The sequence below is a fragment of the Meriones unguiculatus genome, chromosome 8, assembly GCF_030254825.1.
Source record: "Meriones unguiculatus strain TT.TT164.6M chromosome 8, Bangor_MerUng_6.1, whole genome shotgun sequence".
Taxonomy (NCBI): Eukaryota; Metazoa; Chordata; class Mammalia; order Rodentia; family Muridae; genus Meriones; species Meriones unguiculatus.
The window spans coordinates 98,603,763-98,611,971 of NC_083356.1; the positions used below are offsets into that span (position 1 = coordinate 98,603,763).

Here is an 8,209-nt window from a genome sequence, read left to right on the forward strand (position 1 = left end):
CAGTATTTGTTAAAAGCCTAAATCCTGCTGACAATTTTCCTTTGGAAAAGGCTTGAACAAAGTTGACTTGATGTGATTTTATTTATTTGAACTAACATGGTCTACTGCAATTTGAAAAAAAAAAAAAGTTCCCTTGGCTCTAAGCATTCTCTGTTACCCCAGCGATTCATTGTTTGATTTCTAATAGTCAATCTCTCTGATTTTCTCAGTTTTAATTACCTTTCATTATTTTCCTTAAAATAATAATAGGCAGTAGAGTGGGAAGCGTTTTATTTCTCATTCTAGATGCAGACATTGTTTGGTTAAAGATATTCATAAAAAATAAACACCTTTATAAACTGTGGTTTTCCATGCACAAATTTTGACTAGACATAATACACATATTATTCTTTCCTTTCTTCAGTTTTTTAAGACACTGAAGAGGCATTGTGCCTTTTGTTAAAAGCAAAGACACAAAGGGTCTGAAGGCTGAGTAGGGCCTGGTTGGGCTCCCAGTACTCAAGTGTTACTTGGCTTAGAGCAGCGGTTCTCAACCTTCAGGTCGGGACCCCCTTGCAGTTGAAAACCCCTTTCATGGGGGTGGGTAAGACCATCAGAGAACACAGATGTTTACATTGTAATTCATAACAGTTGCAAAATTATGGTTATGTAGTAGCAACAAAAACAATTTTATAGTTGGGGGGGTGGTCATTGCAACATGAAGAACTGTATTAAAGGGTCACAGCATGAGGAAGGTTGAGAACCATTGGCTGAGTCATTCTTTCTCATGCACAGCTCTAGCTTGTTTTTGTATTTTATAATATGGTAAGAGACAGATACCTCCATCAACTCCAACAGCCACATTTCTGAAAAGGGTCTGGCATTGGCTGAGTGGGCAATGAGGACAAAGCTTATTATTCAAAGAAGTTTTACAAATGAACTTTTGTTTGAGGCTGGCAACTGTGACTGTGGATTTTGTAGGAGGTGGAAGTCATCAGCAGACAATATAACTAATGGAAAATCAGGAGCATTCATTGAAAGACACTCCAGGGATACAGGTTTTCTTTCATAGTATGGCAACCTGATCTGTTGGACTTTTCTTTAAGGAATTACAGACCAGGAGAGATTTTATATGCTTTAAGACAAAGTCAACTTTAGTGGTCATGAAATAGTTGGGGTACAAAACCTGACAGTGCTGCGCTGAAGACATATTAGGGAACACATCTTTTTGAGTCTAAGCTATTGGAGGAAATATTAAAAAATGAATTAACAAATTTACTTATAGAAAAACTAAAGAAACTACTATACTATACCAAATCCAAGACTATTCACACACATTTCATAGAGTGAGCACCCCCAGTCCTGAGATGGAGTGTCTACATCATGGGTAAAATGTGAATTATAAAATGTAGCAAAAGTACACTGTACAGATGGTCCAAGCACACACCCTCTTATAAATCCAATGACCTTTTTCCTACTCCATTAGGCCTTCTAAGTAAATGTCTTATCACTTGTATGGTCCACAGTGGACCATACATCAAGCCATATACATACTGAACTGGAGGCAAGGTATCCAGAATTAGTGAACAAAAAAGTATGTACTTATATTAAAATATGGTCTATGTGTATCTAGTATTCTAAAAATTAGTATCCTCTATTTTATTCAAGCAACTCCAGAGGAGAGGTAATGGACACATGTTAAGAGGGAGGAAGAAACTGGAATCTATCAAGAAACCTAGAATCCAATGAAATGTGAGGATTTCTCCTAAAGAGGGGAAAAAACAAACAACTAAAAAAAAAAAAGAAAAGAAAAAAAACCCACAAACACACCTCATTTACTCCTTTTATTGGTTGATATCATAGTACCAAGTGTGACATTCGAGATACCAAGACAAAAACATACATGATGAACACTCAATAAGCAAGGACAGTGTTGAAAGTTACTCTTATCCATTCTGGCCATTGCCTAGACAAGGTGGATCTTTTGTTCTTGATGGACAGTGTCCTGTCACACTGGACACTCATTATGTGGGTATAAGGTACCCACATAATAGGCACAACTTCAATGACTGTCTCAGCTCTGTTAACTTTCATCTGTTCAGCGATATCTTCGGGCTTCCGTGCCTTTATTTAAATGCTTTATGGTGTTGACTATTGTTTCTAAGAATTACTGTACTTAGTACATGGCTGATTGCTAGATCCTTATTGTCATTTTGTTGTCATGATTTCACACCGCAGGGGACTAAACCCAGGGCCCTGTGCATGCTAGGTAAGTGTTGTACCAATTGAGCTATATTCCCAAACCTTAGCCATCAATGTTAGCCTCCCTTAGAACAGGAACTGCTCAGTATTTTCTAGAGAGTTCAGAATGTTCAAAATTTTCCAGCTTTGCGAGCTTAATGTTTTTGAACTCTGAAATCTGCCACTGTCATATAAAGTCAGCTGTGAAAAGGTATAGCGGAATGAGCTTGGCTCTGCTCCAGTAAACTACACGAGACAAACCATGGGTCAGATTTGACCTTAGGACTTAGGATGGCTCCATTTCCACAAACTCTTTACCATGGGGAAAGGCTGGGGAATCAGGACCATGTTGCCCCAGAGCTGGTGAATAACCAGGAATTTAGTGAATCTCTACTAGAAGATAAATAAGATGCAAAGAAGAGAGGGTGATAGTAGTTTTAAATGCTACGTTGGTTAGTTTTTGTCAGCTTGACACAAACCTAGACGTACCTGAAAGATGGATTCTCAGCTGAGGAACCACCTCCAACAGATTGGTCTGAGTATATATGTGGGGGATTTTCCCAATTACTAATAGACATAGTAAGGCACAGCCCACTGTGGGCAGTGTCCTCCCTGGGTATGTGGTCTTGGGCTTTGTAAGAAAGATAGCTGAACAAGCCAAAGGGAGCAAACCAGTGACAGCTCTCCTCTTTTGGTTTCTGCTTCAAGCCTTGACTTCCCTCAAAAATGGTTTTTAACCTGTAAGCCAAACAAACACTTTCCTCTGCAAGTTGCTTTTGGTCAGTGTTTTATCACAGGCAATGGAAACCAAACTTAGGACGATGCTAGTTCTAGAATGGCATGCCAATAGCTAAAAAAAAAAAAAATTTAATGTGCATTTTATTGGCTTTTTTTAACATTAAAAAGTGAGTTTAATTAATCGACAAGAGAGAAATTTGTTCCAAGAAAGGCAGGTGAGTTTTGTTGAGTAAGAATTAGAAGCGAGGGGCTCCATAATTGTCTGGCATCTGCTTGATGTTGTATCTATGGTCAGAAATGTACATGATAGGAACTCCAGGGATCTTCCAGATTCTTCGATTGAGATGACAGTCAACTGTGGCCATAATATAACACTTGTGTTGAGTTACTCTCTGTACCAAGCAGTCATCGGCATAGGTTCCTTTGTGTGTGCATGGCAATCAGTCAAATCTTGGATCCTTGGCAATCCTTAGTGCCACCCGATACTTCTGTCCGAATTTCTCAATTTCAGCCATTAAATAATCAGTTATACAAGGAATATGCTTGGCATACAGACAGTTCATCATTGACTGCACTAAGTCCAGTTTGGCTTTAATGGAGAAGTTGATGAAGTTGGTATCAACAAGGATATATAAAGCAGACACAGTTATGTATTATACTGGAAAAATACACAGGAAGGATGTTGGGGACTTCTCTTTCCTTCAGCGCACTGGAATCTTTTTCTCTCTCTTTTTTTTTAGGCTTTAATCTATCCTTTTCTTTAAGTCTCTCATCTCTGATGCTAAGCATTCGCTTCATAGCCACACACTTTCTTTTCTTTGGCTTCCACAGCATGACACTTTTACCATATTGACCTTTTTATACAGTGCGTTTTATTGTATTCTTCCTCCTTCCCTAAGTCCTCACAGATCCTTTCATCCATACCCATCCGACTTCATATTTTTCCTCTCTCTCAGAAAAAATCAAAACAAATGAAAAGACAAGAAATAACAAAACAAAGTAAAAAAAACAAAATAAAACAAAACAAAAAACCCTGCACAAAAGAACATGGAGTCCCTTTTGTGTTGGACAACTACTTCTAGGCATGGGACCTGCCTAGAGTGTACTTGATATGCCCAGCATCACTCTGTTGGAGAGAACTGATCTTCTCTTTCGCAGCGGGTATCAGTTGCAAACAGCTTCTTGGTTAGGGATGGAATTTTGTGCCCACCTCCACTTCTCCGTGCTGGGATTTTGTCTGGCTTGAACTCGTGCAGATCTTGGATATGCTGTGGCAGTTTATGAGTTCATCCGTACATCAGCTCTCTTGTGTCAGGAAGAAGCTTTTTCCTTGGGGAGGTCATCTACCACCTCTAGCTCTTACAATCTTTCTATCTCTTCTTACTGTAAACTGAACCTTGAATGTGGAGAACTTAATGAAGATGTCTCAGTTAGGCCCGAGGGCTCCAAAGTCTCTCACTCTCTCTACATGTTGTTCCGTGTGGGTCTCTGTATTAACCACCAGTGACTACATGCAGGAGCTCCTCTGTTAAGGGCTGAGTGAGTCCCTGATCTATAAGTATATCAATATGTCGTCAAGGGTCATTTCATCACTATGTTCATTTAGCAGAATAATGGTAAGCTCTCCCCTAGAGCCATAACCTGTCTGTTTTCAGGTTCTTGGCTACTTTAGCAGTGCCCCAGCTTGGGTGTTATCTCACAGAGCACAGTTTAATCCAATTCTTTTAAGAAAGTTGGCTGCTCTCGTGACGTGTGTGCCACATTTGCACCAGCAAACCTTTCAGGCGGTTGCTTGCTGTAGGTCACAGGGTTTGTAGGTGGGTGATGTGGATGGTGAGCTTTCTCTTCCAGTGGCATGCAGATTGCCTTCCAACACAGTGAGTGGTAGTCAGTAGGAATGACGCCTCTAGCTGGGCACCAGTTCAACTTCTTCACACGTGACGACAAAGTAAGTGTTGTCTTTAGCATTCAGGACTTACTGTAACCATTATCATTAGCAATAGCCTGTAATTTCGGGGTATTGTCTATGGGACCCTTTTGGCTGACAACTTGAGATGTGACCCATTCCTAGTCCTGGGGGATTGCCTTGGTTGCAAAAGATGTCTACTTAGGGCATTGCCTTCCCCATTATGTGGTAGCTCCATTTAAATTCCTTTCACATACGTAAATATTTTAGGAAATGTCTACAGTAGTAGGTTTTCACATAGTTTTTTTTTAAAGCTTCTAGAATGAGTTGCCTTTCTCCACATATTTTTCTTTACCCTGCCCTCCCCTCTCCAGATCATCCAAGAGCAGGGAAATAGAATATAGAGCCATAAAGAGATAAAAGAGAAAGCAGAATAGGAGGAAAAATATTTTAAACTTACATGTCCTGTGGGGGGGGGTGGGGGGGGTGGGGGGGTGGCCTGCAGAGGCCTGAAGCAGGCTTCAGATCCCCTGGAGCTTCAGATTCAGGCACTTGTAGGCCAGCCAACATAGGTGCTGAGAATTCCAGTCCTCTGCAAGAGCAGCAGGTGCTCTTAGGTTGTGAGCCATCTCTCCAATTTCCATCTGCCACTTAAAAGTCTCTGATTCTCAGAAATATAGGAGACAGATAAACTCTCTGACAGAGTCCTGAGGGCAATGGCTATGTTTTAATGTGTTTTATGACACGTGGGATGCGTGAAGACTTTCTCATGTCTTGCCCATGTACTCTATTTTGCTTTGCTAAGTACTTTATTAATTTATCTCATCTAATATATCCCCAGTTCACAAAGAATAGGTATTTTGACTCTCCTCCCTTCATACATGAAGAAATAGATTTAGAGACAACTAGGGTCACAGACATTCAGAGTTCAGATTCAAGAGTCCGACTTTTCACAGAAGGCCTGGCCAAGTGCAGAACCTTATTCAGTACTCTCGTGGGTCAGTTTTAATGCCAACTTGCCACAGATTAGAATTATCTGTGTAGGAGCCTCAGCTGAAGAACTGTCCCGATTGCCTGAATTGGTGTGGGAGGACCCACACTGATTGTGGATGGAGCCTTCTGGTAGCTGCACAGATGAAAACGGGCAGACAGAAAGGAGATGGCTCACCATTTGCCCCCTTGGCCTTCCTTCTTGCTGCCGAGCTGACTTACCCTCTCACAGATGCTGCTGTTCCCTTTAATGACACAGAGCTAGTGTTTCCAGCTTCTATCGTGGACCAATGGCATCCCAGGAAACTTCCGGGGTTTTGACAAGAGATTGGTACTGCTGAGGTGCCCAGCTTTGTGTGAGTACTGGGGGCTGTCACCCCCCCCAGTGAGAGACGGCCACTGTGGGACCACTCTGACTGCTGTGGCACTGCCAGGTTGGCAGCCTCTCGGATGTGATTCAGCTGCTGTGATTATTTCAGTGTCAGCTGTATGTGTGCAGTAATACATTCATGTTCATTCCATTGGTTCTCTTTCTCTAGAGAACCAGAACGAAACACAAGTTCCATCCCATAACCATTTGCACAGCAAACGAATACATAAATGAATCCTTTTTTTATAGAAAACATCACCCTACAGTGATGTTTGGACCTTTGCTATCTGACCTTTGCTAAGAACTATCACCATATTCAAGAGCCATCCAGAGATGCCCCAACGCTGCTTTTCCAGAAAATCAGAGCACTTTACCCCCAGATTGCTCTAGCCATTCACATTACTTAGTTGTAAGATGAGACTTTTATCCTTTGCAATTCAAAAATAGGAAGAAAGGTGTTTTAGTTACTTTTTTGTAGTTCTGTGTTATCATGGCAGAGTTTATTTGAGCTTATGGCCCCAAAGAGATGAGTCCACCAAAGAAGCAAGACATGGCAGCAGGTAAGCATGTCTGAGAGCACAGGGAGCTGACCATTCACTTGCTTAAGTGCAAGTGGGAAGCAGGGAAACCCAACTGGAGGTAAAGTTTTCCTTCAGCAAGGCCACACCTCCTTAACCTCCTCAGACACCAATTGGGATCAAGCACTCAAATACCAAAGTCTATGGTGACATTTTTCATTTAAATCACCGCAGAAGCAATGGGCAGGTTATAGACTTTCTTTGATTTTTGTTGTTGTTGTTTGGTGTTTGTTTGTTTGTTTGTTTGTTTGTTTGTTTCAAGACAGGTTGTGTGTGTGTGTGTGTGTGTGTGTGTGTGTGTGTGTGTGTGTGTGTGTTAGCTTTGGCTGCCATGGACTCGCTTTAGATCAGGCCTGCTTCTGCCTCTCTGAGTGCTGGGATTAAGGGCGTGTGTCACCATGATAGACTTTCTTACTCAGAGGTCAGAATAGTGAAGAAAACAATGCAGTATTATTTCAAGGAAAAATCTTTGTTTACCAGGCTTGGTAGGATAGCATAAATGATGGTTGCAAATGTTTTCACAGTTCACTCTGACCAGGAAATAATAGCAATTTCTCTGAGCATAAAAGCTATATATATTGCCAAAGGAGCAAAAAAGGAAAAATTCAGGTATGCCAGCAATAAGGTCTAGTCTTTCTTTCTTTCTTTCTCTTTCTTTCTTTCTTTCTTTCTTTCTTTCTTTCTTTCTTTCTTTCTTTCTTTCTCTCTCTCTCTTTCTCTCTTTCTTTCTTTCCTTTCTTTCTTTCTTTTTTGTTTCTTTCTAAATAAAATCTTCATACCACTTTGAAGCAAGATTTCATTTGCTGAAAATGAAATCTTGTATCTTTTGGTTCCACTGTGAAGAATCATGGGCTTTGTATATTGAAAATCATTTCCCTATGGTGTTATGAGATTGTGCTGAAATTTCTATCACAGGCCATGGGGAAGAGCTTGGCTGATAGAACAGCAGCAGTTCCTCAGATGCAGTGACCGGTGAGCAAAGGCTGTGGGGTGGGCTCCCTTGGTAACTGGGCTATACTCTGTTGAGAGTCGCTCCTATTTTCCATGCAGTGTTTACACTCAACTCCAGAAACATCTCTAATTTTTTTTTCCTTCACGGTGACATTTATTTATTTACAAACCATCTAACCCCCATGAATATTCAGTGATTTGTATACAGAAGGGAATGGATTTTTCCAATAAACATGTTACATTCTGCTGCAATATAAGGTCAGAAATTTTATTATGTTAACAATTGTAAAAATTACAATTATCCAATTGATTAATCAATCAATAATCAATCATAGTAGGGCAGATGTGCATGCTATGGTGTGGATATGGAGGTCAGAGGGCAACTTGTAAGAGTTGGTTCTCTCCATCCTGTGTGTGGGCCCCTGGGATGGAACTTGAGTCATCAGGCTTGGAGGA

At 40.8% G+C, this 8,209-nt stretch overlaps 1 pseudogene; it reads right to left on the reverse strand.

Annotated features, from left to right (window-relative positions):
- Window positions 1-1,808: 1,808 nt before the first annotated feature.
- LOC132656037 (rRNA-processing protein FCF1 homolog) lies at window positions 1,809-4,416 on the reverse strand (annotated as a pseudogene).
- Between the last annotated feature and the right edge of the window lie 3,793 nt (window positions 4,417-8,209).